At 44.1% G+C, this 19,923-nt stretch overlaps 1 protein-coding gene across 9 annotated transcripts in view; it reads right to left on the bottom strand.

The window, feature by feature from the left end:
* The window catches only part of LOC140520807 (disintegrin and metalloproteinase domain-containing protein 18-like), a 131,887-nt gene that overhangs the window by 22,416 nt on the left and 89,548 nt on the right, over positions 1 to 19,923 (bottom strand). The window contains exon 18 of one of the 9 annotated variants that reach the window (XR_011972649.1): positions 1,181 to 1,373. The exons of the other annotated variants lie outside the window; for them this stretch is intronic. The gene's annotated coding sequence lies outside the window, so the exon portion shown is untranslated. The remainder of the gene's footprint in view (positions 1 to 1,180; positions 1,374 to 19,923) is intronic. 9 annotated transcript variants of the gene reach the window in all.

Here is a 19,923-nt window from a genome sequence, read left to right on the forward strand (position 1 = left end):
AGTAAATATGCTCCTCAAAAGAACTTAAGAATAGAGAGAACTATGACAGGGTAGTAGTGTAGTGGATTTAGGGGGGCTCTACCAGGCAAGAAGGAAAGGAGACTAGAATCCAGCTACAGATAGTTTGATCCTCCAAGAAGGGATAAAGACTTAGTGAAAAGTGAATGCCTCATTGTGGGAGGAAGCATCAGTTTCCTTTGAGAAGTGGCCTCGGGGGATCCACTACTAAAGGGAAAGGAGAAAGAAAGTGAGTGATAGGAAAATATAAGGACCACAGACTGGAATTACCAAAGATTTTAGCAGGAAGGAAACTCACTTTGAAGTGCTGAAGTCAACAAAAGACAACAAAAAACAACACAAAAGAGATGTGCAAATGAACTTTAAACATCTCAATAAATATTGTAAGACAAAGGAAAATAAATCACCACTGAAAGGGCAGAAGATCTTGTGAATTACCAGTACAACATGGAACCAGAAAAGTATGTTCTCAGATGATTCAGGAAAGAAATATAAATTGTGAATTAAAATTTGTGGCCTTCAAAGCAGAAATAATAGGCAAAATAGGTACATTGAATTCTATAGTTTCAAATCTAACCAAAGAAATGAAATAGAGAACTGATTAGAAATTCAAATACACAGAAGTGGTCAATGTAGAAGAAAGGAAAAATGTTTTAAAACATATGGGAAAACAAAACATATTGATGTCAAATAAAAATTGGATAGAGACACTAAATAAGAAGCATAGGTCTCCAAGAATAGCTTAACAAATCAAAAAACTTGAACACCATAATGGTGAGAAAAGATTATTATTTTCTTATTATGCTAATAACCAACTACATTAGGGGATCCAAATGCTTGCTCACTGAAAGCCTAGTTTCTCAAGGACATTTCTGACCTTGCCCCAAAATTCACCCCACACAGATCATCTTCTCTAGGTGGAATTCTTACTGTAATCTCACCACTGTTCAACTCAGGTAGGACGGTGGAGAACAAATTCTTCTGTATATATTGCCAAAGGTGTAATGGTCTGAGAGAGTGCTGATATGATCAAAGTCACATCTCCCAGCCTCTCATTAGAAAAAGCCCATCTGAATTACATATATCTCCCTTTGAAATGCGTTTTAGACACACTCCTAATCCAAGCAAAATCTCTTCCCCCAGTATTACTATAGGGAGATACCTCTGTTGCCTCCCAAACACAGGAACTGCAAATCAGGATGCAGAAACTCCTGTTCAAGATATAACCCAAGCCATCTCTTAGACATCCAGTAAGAGTAACAGATATCTAACTCTTTAGCAAAGACAGTCCTGCAGAACTCCTTGGCCTTCATGACTCCAGGCCTGGTCCTCTATCCACTATATCATCTTGCTGCCTAAAAAAAAGAAGAGAGAGATGAGAGGACACTCCCAACTCATGTCTTTATGGAGGTGAGAGGTCCATGATTGTTGCACATTGCACATATTTTTAGACTTTATCAATATATGATCAATTGTGCTAATTTTTTCCACTTCATTTTCTTTTTCTTTTGTCTTGGAAAATATTATCTGTTACATGAGTTAGCTTTCTGGAAGGAAAGGGAGAGAGATACTGGGGGAAAATATGAGGACAGAAAAAAACAAAAGACATTAATAAAAAAAAAAAAGAAAAAACTTATATCCTCCAAATGTCTTGGCGTCTAAATTCTTAAAAAAAATTAATTGAATTAAAGAATACATAGTAATACAACAATAGCAGCAGATTTTAATGTCTCTATCTCAGGTTTGGACAAATCTAACAAAAATAGTTTTTTTTAAAAAGGAAAGTATATTAATTGAGTATATTTCTGGAAAAATTAGAAAAAAAAGACTCATGATATCTTCTAAATGGGGCTGCTAAAGCATTCTGTTTGTCCTTCACTGCCGAAGAAGACCATGCCATCAGAGAAATGATGACATGACTTGCACTTGACTGTTTTGAGTGAGGGAGGGGAAGAGAAGGGAGGGGAAGGGAAGGGAAGGATATATATGCATATATATAAGCACAGAACTTTTTAAAGAATTGCCCATTTATCAGGGTATATTACTACTGCAAATAAATACAAGAGGGTAGAAATACTAAGCTAAACACACCCTGTACAGACCAATAAAATAATCATCAGTAAAGTAGCAAAAATGAACAGAACCAACCAGAGAATTAACAATGAAATAAAAAATAACATTTGGGCCACAGAACAAATCATAGAAATAATTATTATGTGAAAGAAAATGATAATGATGAAATGACATAAAATTTCTAAGATGCAAATATATTACTAAAAATATACGTGAACATAATGAAAAAGTAGAGGACTATTGAACTGAATATGCATTTAAACATTCAAAATCTAACAAATAAAACTAAAATAGGCACAAAAGAGGAGGTTTTGAAAATCAGAGTAAAGAGAAAGATATTGTAATCCAAAGATTACAGAATTTATAATCAAAACTAGAAGCTCATTATTTGAAAAGGCTAACATAACTGATAAGATCAACATCTTACATCATTTATCAAGATAAGATCAAAATAGATACATGATCTATATATATAAAGGGAGATATAAGAAAAATAAACATGGAATACATTAAATTATGAATAAATGAGAGATAGAGAACACTGTGTGATATAAAAATTGATAATTTTTATTACAATAAATTAAAAAGATTTTGTACAAATAAAACCAGAAAATTGGGAGATGGGGATTTTATGGACAGTTTGTCAAATAAAGGTCTCATATCTCACACTGTCACATTTATAAGACTGTAAGTTGTTCCCTAATTGATAAATGATCAAAGAATATGAACAGGCAGTTTGGGGATAAAAAAATCAAAGTTATATATATATACATATGTGTCACATGAAAAAAGCATTCTAAATCATTATTGATCAGAGAAATTCAACTTAAAACAACTTAAAAGTAAGTATCTTACATATATCAGACTGGCTAAAATGACAAATGCTAGAGGGGATGTAGAAAAACTGGCACTCTAATAAACTGCTGTCAGAACTGTGAACTGCTCCTACCATTTTAGAGAACAATGTAGAATTATACCCTAATATACGCTTTGACCCAGCAATATCATTATCAGGTCGGTTTCCCAAGGTGATCAAAGAATACAGAAAAGAAACTCCATGTTCTATAATAGTTGTAGCAGTTCTCTTTGTAGTGGCAAAGAACTAGAAGCTGACAGGATATCACTAACTGGGGAATGGCTAAACAAGTTATGGTATATGGTTGTGATGGAACACTACTGTGCTGTAAGAAATGAGCAGCTGGGGGCAGAGCCAAGATGGCAGAATAGAAAGATGCATATACACTAGCTCTTCCGCAACAGCCAATAAAATACCTGTAAAGAAAGACTCTCAACAAAATCTAGGGCAGCAGAAGCCACAGAACAGGAGAGTGAAGGAGATTTCCAGCCCAGGGTGACCTGAAAGTTTGATGGGAAAGGTCTGTTGCACTGGACGCAGAACAGAATGCAGCCCAGCCTTGGCTGTATGCAAGGCACCAGGTGGAGGACCTGAGCAGGCCTCAGGGGAATAATCCCAAGCAGCAGTAGCAGCGGTTTGCAGATCCTGCAACCCACAGGTGCCAAAGGTCAATGAGAGGATTTTTTTCAGCTGACCGAGAAGGGAGCAGGGTCTTCCCATATCTCCAGCCTCAGGCTGCGCCAGCAGAGGCCCCACAAGGGAGCAGCAGCTCTCACAGCAGCCCACATCCACTGGTGGATCGTAAGCCCCTGAGGGAACTGAGCAACTTATCTGAATCTCAGCCCCCAGTGGTGGCTTGGGGGAACTGCAGGCCAGGTGGTTTTGGAGAGGAAACTATTACTCACAGATTCTGGGCACAAAAGTTTCCAGTTGCTCCTAGACCAGTGTACATGCTTGATTGTGACACCTTGGAGGAACTGAGATCTTACAGATCCCCAGAGTATACCCTACTCTTGACAAAGGACCCAAAAGTCAAGTAACTGGTTGGGAAAATGACCAAAAAAGGGAAAAAAATAAGACCATAGAAGGTTACTTTCTTGGTGAACAGATATCTTCTCCCATCCTTTTGGATGAGGAAGAACAATGCTTACCACCAGGGAAAGACTTATAAAAGTCAAGACTTCCATATCCCAAACATCCAAAATAAATATTCAATGGGCTCAGGCCATGGAAGAGCTCAAAAAGGATTTTGAAAATCAAGTAAGAGAGGTGGAGGAAAAATTGGGAAGAGAAATGAGAGAGATACAAGACAATCATGAAAAGCAACTCAACAACTTGCTAAAGGAGACCCAAAAAAATAGTGAAGAAAATAACACCTTTAAAAATAGGCTAACTCGATTGGCAAAAGAGGTTCAAAAAGACAATGAGGAGAAGAATGCTTTAAAAAGAAGAATTAGCCAAATGGAAAAAGAGGTTCAAAAGCTCCCTGAATAAAGTAGTTCTTTAAAAATTAGAATGGAAGAGACGGAGGCTAATAACTTTATGAGAAACCCAGAAATCACAAAACAAAACCAAAAGAAGGAAAAAATGGAAGATAATGTGAAATATCTCACTGGAAAATAGATCCAGGAGAGACAATTTAAAAATTATGGGACTACCTGAAAGCTATGACCAAAAAAAGAGCTCAGATATCATGTTTCATGAAATTATCAAGGAAAACTGCCCTGAGATTCTAGAACCAGAGGGCAAAATAAATATTGAAAGAATCCATCAATCTCCTCCTGAAAGAGACCCAAAAAGAGAAACTCCTAGGAACATTGTAGCCAAATTCCAGAGTTACCATGTCAAGGAGAAAATATTGTAAGTACCCAGAAAGAAACAATTTGAATGTTGTGGAAATACAATCAGGATAACACAGGATCTGGCAGCGTCTACATTAAGGGATCAAAGGGCTTGGAACATGATGTTCCAGAAGTCAAATAAATCAGGATTAAAACCAAGAATCACCTACCCAGCAAAACTGAGTATAATACTTCAGGAGAAACAATGGTCTTTCAATGAAATAGAGGACTTTCAAGCATTCTTGATGAAAAGACCAAAGCTGAAAAGAAAATCTGACTTTCAAACAGAAAAATCAAGAGAAGCATGAAAAGGTAAACAGGAAAGAGAAATCATAAGGGACTTACTAAAGTTGAACTGTTTACATTCCTACATGGAAAGACAATATTTGTAACTCTTGAAACTTTTTTCAGTATCTGGGTGGGATTGTACACACACACACACATACAAACACAGACAGAGAGCACAGGGTGAGTTGAATAAGAAGGAATCATATCTAAAAAATAAAATTAAGAGGTGAGAAAGGAATATATTGGGAGGAGAAAGGGAGAAATGGAATGGGGCAAATTGTCTCTAATAAAAGAGGCAAGAGAAAGACGTTTCAATGGAGGGAAAAGGGGGAGAGGGTGAGAAGGAAAACGTGAAGCTTACTCTCATCACATTTGACTCAAGGAAGGAATAAAATGCACACTCATTTTGGTATGAAAACCTATCTTACAGTACAGGAAAGTGGAGGAGAAGGGGATAAGAAGGGTGGGGGGGAGGTGATGGAAGGGAGGGCAATGGGAGGCAGGAGCAATTAGAAGTCAACACTCTTGGGGAGGGACAAGATCAAAAGAGAGATTAGAAGAAATGGAGGGCAGGATAGGATGGAGGGAAATAGTCTTACACAACATGACTATTATGGAAGTCATTTGCAAGACTACACATATATAGCCTATGTTGAATTGCCTGTCTTCTGAATGGGGATGGGAGGGGAGGGAGGAGGGAAGAGAAGTTGGAACTCAAAGTTTTAGGAAAAACAGTTGAGTATTATTCTTGCATATATAATGGGGAAATAAAAAATACAGGTAATGGGATATAGAAATTTATCTTTCCCTACAGGACAAAAGAGAAGATGGGGATAAGGGAAGGGGGAGATGTTAGAAGGGAGGGCAGATTGGTGGTAGGGGCAATTAGAATGCTTGGCATTTTGAGGTGGGGAGAGGGGAGAGGTGAGGAGAAAATATGGAACTCAGAATTTTGTGGAAATGAATGTTGAAAACTTAGAATAAATAAATAAATTTTTAAAAAAACAAAAAAAAAGAAAACTCTTCAAAGTAAAAAAAAGAAAAAGAAATAAGCAGCTGCTGGTTGGCTTTAGAAAAACATGGAAAGACTTGCATGAAATAATGAGAAGTGAAATAAACAGAACCAAGAGAATGTTATACAATAACAGCAATATTGTTCGAAGAATAAGTGTGACTTACATAAGTTTTATAAAACTTCTACAAAAAGATTAAGTTATTTTGAGTATTATAAATACTCAAATCAACTACAAAGTGACTATAAAGGAAGATGCTGTCTACATCCAGAGAAAGAACTACTAAGTAGAAGTATGCAGGCACCTCTGTGTGTGTGTGTGTGTGCGTGTGTGTGTGAGAGAGAGAGAAAGAGAGAGAGAGAGAGAGAGAGAGAGAGAAATGGCTTTCTCCCTGAAGGGTGGAGAGGAAGGGAGAAACAGAGTTTGGAACTTAAAATGTAACAAAAAAAATTTTTTTCAAAACATACTGTTACTTGGAAGATTTCTAAAAGGAAAAATCAGCCAATCAGAAAAATTGCTAAAAAGATGCTGTCAAGGAGTTTATTGTGCTGGGGAAAATTAATGAAGCTTCATACTTGAAGTAGTTGTCCCAGTAAGCAGAATTAATTCCCACTTTAGGCTTTTAGCAGGGAATTAGATAGTTAGAAAAAGGAAAAAACTTATAAGATACTTTTTCTCTGTAATTTCAGCCCTGGTCATGTTGAAATTACAGAGATAAAGTCAGATAATCATAGTGCTGGGGATGGAAGCTCAATTCCAGGTGGACAGTCTCGGGCGGGTAAAGGTGGGAACTTCTAAATCTTAGAGTTCTCACGAGACCCCCCAGCAAACGACGGGGAATCGAGGTGAACCGAGCTATCTCGTGTATTTCAGCCTCTTCCCGTGAGAAACATGATGGGAGAGAGCTCTCCCCGCCCTCGAGATTGTCCCGGATCTGGGCACACTATTGTTATCTAACAGCATGGTATTCAAATGCAAACTATGCTGCTGGAGAGTTTAAGTAGGATCAGGAAAGCCTGAAAGTGCTCTTGGCAGGAGGGGCGCGGAGCAGTGAGGACAACAAGGCTCCGCTTTTCTTCTCTCCTCTCTCCCCTCCCCCTCTCTCCCCACTTATACTTCTACTTCCAATCTCTTATTGTAAGATCTTTGCCTCCTTGGGAGATTCTTCGCTCCCTCCTAAGGAAGAATTCCCCTGCACTTGTAACTAGACCCTGAAATAAAGCTCAACCCTTGTTCGACTCTGGAACGTCCTTTCTCTCATACGAGCATCCGGTTTGGCCAACCGAAGACCTCCGATAGAGGTAAGGGAAGACTCGGGTAGCCCTCAGGCCTCTAGGCCTGGCAGTTGGCGCCCCAAACAGAGGACTGGGAGCGCAGATATCCTGGGTGCTTTGGGAACACCCGGAAGGGGCTGTGAAAGACACGAGTCCCGAATCCTAGATTCGGAAGGAGAGAAAGAGTGAGAGTAGCTTCCCACACCCATGGGAAAAGGGCAGGGATGGGGAATCAATTGCCAGTAATAAAGCCAGAGGAACAGGAGGTCTGGGCTGAGATACTTTACAGGGAATGCAGGGAGGCGGGGGTCACTATAGAGTTAAACAACCTCGGAGAATTTTGTAAAAGGATTTGGAAAGTTTCTCCTTGGCTCGAGCAGACAGGAATATCAAGAGAAAGATGGGGAGCGGTCGGAGAACAAATGACCGCTTATGAGCAACTATGCCCCGGGGAGCTGGAGGATTTAGATTTCCTGATATACGGTGTAATTAAGAGCCTTTTGGAAGGGCCAGAGAGGCCAGGGCGGGATTGGAATGAGAGTGGAAGCGGAGAGAGGGGAGGGGAGAACCCTGGCAAGCAGAAAGTTAAGGAGTGTAGAGAAAAAATAGACTCGGAGCTCCATCTAGCTGATGGGAAAGGCGAAGCAGGGGAGCATACGCCGTGTCTTCCCTCTGCGCCTCCTTAAAGCATGCTCCATTGGTCAGACAGTCCAGGGCCACAATCCAGTTTGGAAAAGGGAATACGAAAGGCTATAGAGAATGGAGAAGACGTAGGGACATTTCCTGTGCTAGAAATAGCGGACCCCAGTGTCCCCGGTGGGGTTCGGAGGAGCCACATACCTATAGAGTGGAAGAGAGTAGCGACTCTCAAAGAGGCTTGTACCAAGCACGGCCCCAATTCACCCTTTGTCATAGCCATGCTTGAGACTCTCAGTGGTCAGTTCGTTCTGACTCCTAATGACTGGAAGAGCTTAGCTAGAGCCTGCCTTACCCCTGGGCAGAATGTGATTTGGGTATCAGAATTTTCTCAGAGGGTAAAGAGCACTACCAGTGGGCTAGGGGCTCAGGCCCCCCAGGCTTATCAGCGATTTACAGGAACAGGGCAGTTTGAGGCTACAGGAAATCAATTACAGTACTCGGCCGCTGATTATGTCTTGATTGCCAGAATGGCTATTGCCGCCTGGAAGGTTATAGCCTCTAAGAAAGAGAGAGAGTTTCCCATGACTAGGATTACGCAGGGAAACACTGAGCCATTTACTAATTTTGTGGTCAGGCTGCAGGAGGCAGTAGGCCGAGATATGGGAGAGGAGAATCAAGGGACAGAGATAGTGTTGAGGACATTGCTGCAGCAGAATTGTAATCATGACTGCAAAAAGGCAATGCTGGGACTGCCAAAGAATGCATCTGTTGAAGAAATGATACAAAGATGTGACAGGGTAGGAAGTCAGGTCTACTTGGCACAGGTGCAAGGGAAGTACCTGGCCACAGCCTTAAGTAATATCTCTTTGGAGAAAAAATGTTTTAACTGCGGAAAACCGGGACACCTTAAGAAAGAGTGTAGGAAAGAAATAAGTACAGGGAGGGGCCAGGATCAGCTTCCCATAGCTATTGCCCTTCCCTTAAAGCACTCAGTTCAAATCCAGCTACTAAAGGAAATAGGACAGAATAGACCTGAGTGTACAATCTGGCTCAATGGAATTCCCATGACTGGCCTCCTTGATACTGGAGCGGATAGGACCTGCCTTAGCGGTCGCTCAGTACCCCGGCACTGGAAGCTTAAAGAAAGCCAGAGACCAGTGTGGGGAATAGGAGGGTGCCAAAATACCTTAGAGACAATGCACCCAGTAAAGTGGGAGGATCGCCAAGGGACCGTATGGCCGTTGGTGATTCCAGGACTTAGTTTTAACATCTGGGGCAGGGACATCATGAGCCGCCTGGGGATGAAGCTATCAAATTTTTAGTAAGGGCCATTGCTGTTGCACTGGAGTTCCCACCCTTGAATTGGAAGTCAGACACCCCGATTTGGGTGGAGCAATGGCCCCTGACTCCAGAAAAACTCCAGGCACTACAACTATTGGTTAAGGAGCAATTAGAAAAAGGAAATATAGAGCCACCACAGTCACCCTGGAATGCTCCTGTGTTTGTTATAAAGAAAAAATCAGGGAAATTCAGGTTCCTTACAGATCTAAGGAAGGTAAATCAGTCTCTCATGCCTATGGGAGCCCTGCAACCAGGTCTCCCTTCTCCTAATGCCATCCCGGATGGTTGGTCACTTATAATCATTGACATTCAGGATTGTTTTTTTTCCATCCCTTTAAACAAAGTAGATTGTCCTCGGTTTGCTTTTACAATACCTCACCCCAATAACGAAGGACCTGCAAAGAGGTATCAGTGGAAGGTATTGCCCCAAGGTATGAGTTGCAGCCCCACCATCTGCCAGTGGTATGTTAATCAAGCATTACAAAGCCCCAGACAGCAATACCAATGCAAAATCATCCATTACATGGATGACATCCTTATAGCTGCACCTCAGCTCAAGGATCTGGAGAAGTGTTTCCAAGCAGTAGAAAGGAACCTTCTAGGACTAGGATTAGTTATTGCTCCTGAAAAGATACAGAGAGGACCCAGTTACAAATATTTGGGATATCAGATACAGGGCACCATCATTCGGCCGGAACCCCCAAAATGGGATACAAAGATCCAAACACTCAATGATGCTCAGAAACTAGTAGGAGCTATCCAATGGATAAGATCAAAGGTGCCTATACCTCTACCTCTCATGCAACCTTTATATTCACTATTGACAGGAGACTCTGCTTTAAATTCCCCACGAACATTGACTCCTGAAGCAGCCAAGGCCACAGAGGCAATAAAAAAACAATTTTTAGAGTCCACCACATTCCGGTGGGATCCAGGAAGAGATGTGGAGGTATCTATTATCTCCACCACACCTCCCTATGCCGTCATACACCAAAAAGAGAAGCCCCTAGAATGGGTATATTTAAGTAAAACAGGAAGCAGTTTACTAAACAAGTGGGAATTTCTAGGACGGTTAGCACTAGAGGCAGTAAAAAGGGCTACCCACATGTACCAAAGACAGCCAATTCTTTATGCTACACTCACCACTAAGGATGTAGAAGAGTTAGCTCAGAATCACGTTTCTTGGGCCACTATACTCCAGTGGGCCCAGGTGAAACCAAATTCGACTTTCCTATTCAAAGAGTTATTACAGTGGGCCCCAGCACCAGTGAAAAGGTACTCACCAAACCCAGTAGAAGGGCCTAACATTTTTACAGATGCCACAAAACATCACAAGGCATCTATTTATAATTCGGCTTCCCAAGAGATATATATAGTTAACACACCCTACACCTCTACTCAACAGAACGAGTTGGAAGCTATAATCCAAGCTCTCCAAATATATAATGACATACCCATTAACATTATTACTGATAGTCAGTATGCATCTTTATTAATTTCACGGATTGAGGACTCTATTGTAGATTATCGGTCCAATATTTTTTCACAGTGTGAGCGGCTATTGACCACCATTAATAACAGAACACACCCTTTTTATGTTTTACATGTGCGCTCACATACTAATGGCACAGGACCAATTTTTGAAGGAAATCAAATAGCAGACAATTCACTATACCTTGTAGGGCACACTGTGGAACCACAGGAAAGGGCCCAAAAGGCTCATGATAGGTTCCACCTAGCCACAGAAGCCCTCTGCAAATTACATGGGATAACTCAAGAACAGGCCAGAAAAATTGTTAAGAGCTGTCTCCAATGTATCCCATTCCACCCATCTCTAGACCAGGGTGTCAATCCTCGCGGCTTGGCACCCAATGAAATTTGGCAAATGGATGTCACCCATCTTAAGGGCCAGTGCATACATGTGACAGTTGACACATGGTCCGGATTTCTTATGGTGACTTTACAGCCAGGTGAATCAAGTGCTAAAGTAATTCAACATCTTTGGCACTGTTTTTCTGTTTCAGGTTTACCCTTAGAAATAAAGACAGATAACGGTCCTGCCTATACTTCTCAAACCCTTACACACTTCCTCCGCGATCTAGGGATTCGACATGTTACAGGAATCCCCTACAATCCACAAGGCCAGGCCATAGTGGAAAGGGCCAATCTCACCTTAAAGGCGATTCTCGCTATACACACAATTTTTTGCATATCTCAAAAAACTCACATACTACTCCAGCTATGAGACATTTTGTGACTATTCCAAGACAACCCCGCAAGGAAAGTAATACCCAGGCTGGAAATAAGGACACATGGGCCATGGTAAAGGATATGGCCTCAGGGAAATGGAAAGGTCCGTATAAGATACTAATATGGGGTCCAGGGTATATTTGTGTCTCCACCGGAAAAGGGAATGCGTGGATTCCCATTAGAAGGATCCGTAGGTGTAAACCGATGTCGGAGACGGCGGAGACGCAGGAGGCGGAGACCCCGGAGAGCCCGGAGAAGGATCATGCACCACCTGAGTCTGCTGATGACAGCTTTAACCCTGCTGCCCAGAGAGGAAGCAGCACTCATCCCAACATTGCTGACCACTCCATCTAGGCATCTCTTTCCAGTGGCTGAAGGAGGACTTTGATATCACAAACCCAGGACATTGGGGGGGGAAGGGGTGACCAACTTTTCGGGAGATGACCAACCTTTTGCCTGAATACCACAGGCTTGGCCATTCAGGCTTGGCCGTTGAGATCCATTTGCATGACTGAGGGGGTGGTGATGTGTAAGGCGCCAGCACTAGCTGCTTCTCTTAGAACATGCTTTGGAATTAGTGATTGCCCTTTCTCTTGCTGTAACTCAGCCATTTAGCTTCATCTTTGTTTTGTCTGATGCCTCTCTTTGTCAGTTGTGCTAGCTGCAGATTTCTGTGTAAATGAAGTCTTGTTGTGGGGTACTCATATGCTAACAGCCTTCCTAATCCACTCAGCCTCCAGCCACTGTTTGCTCTAGAGCCATGTGCGCGTAGCGCAAAACAAAAAGGGGGAGATGCTGGGGATGGGAGCTCAATTCCAGGTGGACAGTCTCGGGCGGGTAAAGGTGGGAACTTCTAAATCTTAGAGTTCTCACGAGACCCCCCAGCAAACGACGGGGAATCGAGGTGAACCGAGCTATCTCGTGTATTTCAGCCTCTTCCCGTGAGAAACGTGATGGGAGAGAGCTCTCCCCGCCCTCGAGATTGTCCCGGATCTGGGCACACTATTGTTATCTAACAGCATGGTATTCAAATGCAAACTATGCTGCTGGAGAGTTTAAGTAGGATCAGGAAAGCCTGAAAGTGCTCTTGGCAGGAGGGGCGCGGAGCAGTGAGGACAACAAGGCTCCGCTTTTCCTCTCTCCTCTCTCCCCTCCCCCTCTCTCCCCACTTATACTTCTACTTCCAATCTCTTATTGTAAGATCTTTGCCTCCTTGGGAGATTCTTCGCTCCCTCCTAAGGAAGAATTCCCCTGCACTTGTAACTAGACCCTGAAATAAAGCTCAACCCTTGTTCGACTCTGGAACGTCCTTTCTCTCATACGAGCATCCGGTTTGGCCAACCGAAGACCTCCGATAGAGGTAAGGGAAGACTCGGGTAGCCCTCAGGCCTCTAGGCCTGGCAGTTGGCGCCCCAAACAGAGGACTGGGAGCGCAGATATCCTGGGTGCTTTGGGAACACCCGGAAGGGGCTGTGAAAGACACGAGTCCCGAATCCTAGATTCGGAAGGAGAGAAAGAGTGAGAGTAGCTTCCCACACCCATGGGAAAAGGGCAGGGATGGGGAATCAATTGCCAGTAATAAAGCCAGAGGAACAGGAGGTCTGGGCTGAGATACTTTACAGGGAATGCAGGGAGGCGGGGGTCACTATAGAGTTAAACAACCTCGGAGAATTTTGTAAAAGGATTTGGAAAGTTTCTCCTTGGCTCGAGCAGACAGGAATATCAAGAGAAAGATGGGGAGCGGTCGGAGAACAAATGACCGCTTATGAGCAACTATGCCCCGGGGAGCTGGAGGATTTAGATTTCCTGATATACGGTGTAATTAAGAGCCTTTTGGAAGGGCCAGAGAGGCCAGGGCGGGATTGGAATGAGAGTGGAAGCGGAGAGAGGGGAGGGGAGAACCCTGGCAAGCAGAAAGTTAAGGAGTGTAGAGAAAAAATAGACTCGGAGCTCCATCTAGCTGATGGGAAAGGCGAAGCAGGGGAGCATACGCCGTGTCTTCCCTCTGCGCCTCCTTAAAGCATGCTCCATTGGTCAGACAGTCCAGGGCCACAATCCAGTTTGGAAAAGGGAATACGAAAGGCTATAGAGAATGGAGAAGACGTAGGGACATTTCCTGTGCTAGAAATAGCGGACCCCAGTGTCCCCGGTGGGGTTCGGAGGAGCCACATACCTATAGAGTGGAAGAGAGTAGCGACTCTCAAAGAGGCTTGTACCAAGCACGGCCCCAATTCACCCTTTGTCATAGCCATGCTTGAGACTCTCAGTGGTCAGTTCGTTCTGACTCCTAATGACTGGAAGAGCTTAGCTAGAGCCTGCCTTACCCCTGGGCAGAATGTGATTTGGGTATCAGAATTTTCTCAGAGGGTAAAGAGCACTACCAGTGGGCTAGGGGCTCAGGCCCCCCAGGCTTATCAGCGATTTACAGGAACAGGGCAGTTTGAGGCTACAGGAAATCAATTACAGTACTCGGCCGCTGATTATGTCTTGATTGCCAGAATGGCTATTGCCGCCTGGAAGGTTATAGCCTCTAAGAAAGAGAGAGAGTTTCCCATGACTAGGATTACGCAGGGAAACACTGAGCCATTTACTAATTTTGTGGTCAGGCTGCAGGAGGCAGTAGGCCGAGATATGGGAGAGGAGAATCAAGGGACAGAGATAGTGTTGAGGACATTGCTGCAGCAGAATTGTAATCATGACTGCAAAAAGGCAATGCTGGGACTGCCAAAGAATGCATCTGTTGAAGAAATGATACAAAGATGTGACAGGGTAGGAAGTCAGGTCTACTTGGCACAGGTGCAAGGGAAGTACCTGGCCACAGCCTTAAGTAATATCTCTTTGGAGAAAAAATGTTTTAACTGCGGAAAACCGGGACACCTTAAGAAAGAGTGTAGGAAAGAAATAAGTACAGGGAGGGGCCAGGATCAGCTTCCCATAGCTATTGCCCTTCCCTTAAAGCACTCAGTTCAAATCCAGCTACTAAAGGAAATAGGACAGAATAGACCTGAGTGTACAATCTGGCTCAATGGAATTCCCATGACTGGCCTCCTTGATACTGGAGCGGATAGGACCTGCCTTAGCGGTCGCTCAGTACCCCGGCACTGGAAGCTTAAAGAAAGCCAGAGACCAGTGTGGGGAATAGGAGGGTGCCAAAATACCTTAGAGACAATGCACCCAGTAAAGTGGGAGGATCGCCAAGGGACCGTATGGCCGTTGGTGATTCCAGGACTTAGTTTTAACATCTGGGGCAGGGACATCATGAGCCGCCTGGGGATGAAGCTATCAAATTTTTAGTAAGGGCCATTGCTGTTGCACTGGAGTTCCCACCCTTGAATTGGAAGTCAGACACCCCGATTTGGGTGGAGCAATGGCCCCTGACTCCAGAAAAACTCCAGGCACTACAACTATTGGTTAAGGAGCAATTAGAAAAAGGAAATATAGAGCCACCACAGTCACCCTGGAATGCTCCTGTGTTTGTTATAAAGAAAAAATCAGGGAAATTCAGGTTCCTTACAGATCTAAGGAAGGTAAATCAGTCTCTCATGCCTATGGGAGCCCTGCAACCAGGTCTCCCTTCTCCTAATGCCATCCCGGATGGTTGGTCACTTATAATCATTGACATTCAGGATTGTTTTTTTTCCATCCCTTTAAACAAAGTAGATTGTCCTCGGTTTGCTTTTACAATACCTCACCCCAATAACGAAGGACCTGCAAAGAGGTATCAGTGGAAGGTATTGCCCCAAGGTATGAGTTGCAGCCCCACCATCTGCCAGTGGTATGTTAATCAAGCATTACAAAGCCCCAGACAGCAATACCAATGCAAAATCATCCATTACATGGATGACATCCTTATAGCTGCACCTCAGCTCAAGGATCTGGAGAAGTGTTTCCAAGCAGTAGAAAGGAACCTTCTAGGACTAGGATTAGTTATTGCTCCTGAAAAGATACAGAGAGGACCCAGTTACAAATATTTGGGATATCAGATACAGGGCACCATCATTCGGCCGGAACCCCCAAAATGGGATACAAAGATCCAAACACTCAATGATGCTCAGAAACTAGTAGGAGCTATCCAATGGATAAGATCAAAGGTGCCTATACCTCTACCTCTCATGCAACCTTTATATTCACTATTGACAGGAGACTCTGCTTTAAATTCCCCACGAACATTGACTCCTGAAGCAGCCAAGGCCACAGAGGCAATAAAAAAACAATTTTTAGAGTCCACCACATTCCGGTGGGATCCAGGAAGAGATGTGGAGGTATCTATTATCTCCACCACACCTCCCTATGCCGTCATACACCAAAAAGAGAAGCCCCTAGAATGGGTATATTTAAGTAAAACAGGAAGCAGTTTACTAAACAAGTGGGAATTTCTAGGACGGTTAGCACTAGAGGCAGTAAAAAGGGCTACCCACATGTACCAAAGACAGCCAATTCTTTATGCTACACTCACCACTAAGGATGTAGAAGAGTTAGCTCAGAATCACGTTTCTTGGGCCACTATACTCCAGTGGGCCCAGGTGAAACCAAATTCGACTTTCCTATTCAAAGAGTTATTACAGTGGGCCCCAGCACCAGTGAAAAGGTACTCACCAAACCCAGTAGAAGGGCCTAACATTTTTACAGATGCCACAAAACATCACAAGGCATCTATTTATAATTCGGCTTCCCAAGAGATATATATAGTTAACACACCCTACACCTCTACTCAACAGAACGAGTTGGAAGCTATAATCCAAGCTCTCCAAATATATAATGACATACCCATTAACATTATTACTGATAGTCAGTATGCATCTTTATTAATTTCACGGATTGAGGACTCTATTGTAGATTATCGGTCCAATATTTTTTCACAGTGTGAGCGGCTATTGACCACCATTAATAACAGAACACACCCTTTTTATGTTTTACATGTGCGCTCACATACTAATGGCACAGGACCAATTTTTGAAGGAAATCAAATAGCAGACAATTCACTATACCTTGTAGGGCACACTGTGGAACCACAGGAAAGGGCCCAAAAGGCTCATGATAGGTTCCACCTAGCCACAGAAGCCCTCTGCAAATTACATGGGATAACTCAAGAACAGGCCAGAAAAATTGTTAAGAGCTGTCTCCAATGTATCCCATTCCACCCATCTCTAGACCAGGGTGTCAATCCTCGCGGCTTGGCACCCAATGAAATTTGGCAAATGGATGTCACCCATCTTAAGGGCCAGTGCATACATGTGACAGTTGACACATGGTCCGGATTTCTTATGGTGACTTTACAGCCAGGTGAATCAAGTGCTAAAGTAATTCAACATCTTTGGCACTGTTTTTCTGTTTCAGGTTTACCCTTAGAAATAAAGACAGATAACGGTCCTGCCTATACTTCTCAAACCCTTACACACTTCCTCCGCGATCTAGGGATTCGACATGTTACAGGAATCCCCTACAATCCACAAGGCCAGGCCATAGTGGAAAGGGCCAATCTCACCTTAAAGGCGATTCTCGCTATACACACAATTTTTTGCATATCTCAAAAAACTCACATACTACTCCAGCTATGAGACATTTTGTGACTATTCCAAGACAACCCCGCAAGGAAAGTAATACCCAGGCTGGAAATAAGGACACATGGGCCATGGTAAAGGATATGGCCTCAGGGAAATGGAAAGGTCCGTATAAGATACTAATATGGGGTCCAGGGTATATTTGTGTCTCCACCGGAAAAGGGAATGCGTGGATTCCCATTAGAAGGATCCGTAGGTGTAAACCGATGTCGGAGACGGCGGAGACGCAGGAGGCGGAGACCCCGGAGAGCCCGGAGAAGGATCATGCACCACCTGAGTCTGCTGATGACAGCTTTAACCCTGCTGCCCAGAGAGGAAGCAGCACTCATCCCAACATTGCTGACCACTCCATCTAGGCATCTCTTTCCAGTGGCTGAAGGAGGACTTTGATATCACAAACCCAGGACATTGGGGGGGGAAGGGGTGACCAACTTTTCGGGAGATGACCAACCTTTTGCCTGAATACCACAGGCTTGGCCATTCAGGCTTGGCCGTTGAGATCCATTTGCATGACTGAGGGGGTGGTGATGTGTAAGGCGCCAGCACTAGCTGCTTCTCTTAGAACATGCTTTGGAATTAGTGATTGCCCTTTCTCTTGCTGTAACTCAGCCATTTAGCTTCATCTTTGTTTTGTCTGATGCCTCTCTTTGTCAGTTGTGCTAGCTGCAGATTTCTGTGTAAATGAAGTCTTGTTGTGGGGTACTCATATGCTAACAGCCTTCCTAATCCACTCAGCCTCCAGCCACTGTTTGCTCTAGAGCCATGTGCGCGTAGCGCAAAACAAAAAGGGGGAGATGCTGGGGATGGGAGCTCAATTCCAGGTGGACAGTCTCGGGCGGGTAAAGGTGGGAACTTCTAAATCTTAGAGTTCTCACGAGACCCCCCAGCAAACGACGGGGAATCGAGGTGAACCGAGCTATCTCGTGTATTTCAGCCTCTTCCCGTGAGAAACGTGATGGGAGAGAGCTCTCCCCGCCCTCGAGATTGTCCCGGATCTGGGCACACTATTGTTATCTAACAGCATGGTATTCAAATGCAAACTATGCTGCTGGAGAGTTTAAGTAGGATCAGGAAAGCCTGAAAGTGCTCTTGGCAGGAGGGGCGCGGAGCAGTGAGGACAACAAGGCTCCGCTTTTCCTCTCTCCTCTCTCCCCTCCCCCTCTCTCCCCACTTATACTTCTACTTCCAATCTCTTATTGTAAGATCTTTGCCTCCTTGGGAGATTCTTCGCTCCCTCCTAAGGAAGAATTCCCCTGCACTTGTAACTAGACCCTGAAATAAAGCTCAACCCTTGTTCGACTCTGGAACGTCCTTTCTCTCATACGAGCATCCGGTTTGGCCAACCGAAGACCTCCGATAGAGGTAAGGGAAGACTCGGGTAGCCCTCAGGCCTCTAGGCCTGGCAGTTGGCGCCCCAAACAGAGGACTGGGAGCGCAGATATCCTGGGTGCTTTGGGAACACCCGGAAGGGGCTGTGAAAGACACGAGTCCCGAATCCTAGATTCGGAAGGAGAGAAAGAGTGAGAGTAGCTTCCCACACCCATGGGAAAAGGGCAGGGATGGGGAATCAATTGCCAGTAATAAAGCCAGAGGAACAGGAGGTCTGGGCTGAGATACTTTACAGGGAATGCAGGGAGGCGGGGGTCACTATAGAGTTAAACAACCTCGGAGAATTTTGTAAAAGGATTTGGAAAGTTTCTCCTTGGCTCGAGCAGACAGGAATATCAAGAGAAAGATGGGGAGCGGTCGGAGAACAAATGACCGCTTATGAGCAACTATGCCCCGGGGAGCTGGAGGATTTAGATTTCCTGATATACGGTGTAATTAAGAGCCTTTTGGAAGGGCCAGAGAGGCCAGGGCGGGATTGGAATGAGAGTGGAAGCGGAGAGAGGGGAGGGGAGAACCCTGGCAAGCAGAAAGTTAAGGAGTGTAGAGAAAAAATAGACTCGGAGCTCCATCTAGCTGATGGGAAAGGCGAAGCAGGGGAGCATACGCCGTGTCTTCCCTCTGCGCCTCCTTAAAGCATGCTCCATTGGTCAGACAGTCCAGGGCCACAATCCAGTTTGGAAAAGGGAATACGAAAGGCTATAGAGAATGGAGAAGACGTAGGGACATTTCCTGTGCTAGAAATAGCGGACCCCAGTGTCCCCGGTGGGGTTCGGAGGAGCCACATACCTATAGAGTGGAAGAGAGTAGCGACTCTCAAAGAGGCTTGTACCAAGCACGGCCCCAATTCACCCTTTGTCATAGCCATGCTTGAGACTCTCAGTGGTCAGTTCGTTCTGACTCCTAATGACTGGAAGAGCTTAGCTAGAGCCTGCCTTACCCCTGGGCAGAATGTGATTTGGGTATCAGAATTTTCTCAGAGGGTAAAGAGCACTACCAGTGGGCTAGGGGCTCAGGCCCCCCAGGCTTATCAGCGATTTACAGGAACAGGGCAGTTTGAGGCTACAGGAAATCAATTACAGTACTCGGCCGCTGATTATGTCTTGATTGCCAGAATGGCTATTGCCGCCTGGAAGGTTATAGCCTCTAAGAAAGAGAGAGAGTTTCCCATGACTAGGATTACGCAGGGAAACACTGAGCCATTTACTAATTTTGTGGTCAGGCTGCAGGAGGCAGTAGGCCGAGACATGGGAGAGGAGAATCAAGGGACAGAGATAGTGTTGAGGACATTGCTGCAGCAGAATTGTAATCATGACTGCAAAAAGGCAATGCTGGGACTGCCAAAGAATGCATCTGTTGAAGAAATGATACAAAGATGTGACA

The sequence above is a fragment of the Notamacropus eugenii genome, chromosome 1, assembly GCF_028372415.1.
Source record: "Notamacropus eugenii isolate mMacEug1 chromosome 1, mMacEug1.pri_v2, whole genome shotgun sequence".
In the NCBI taxonomy this organism is placed as follows: Eukaryota; Metazoa; Chordata; class Mammalia; order Diprotodontia; family Macropodidae; genus Notamacropus; species Notamacropus eugenii.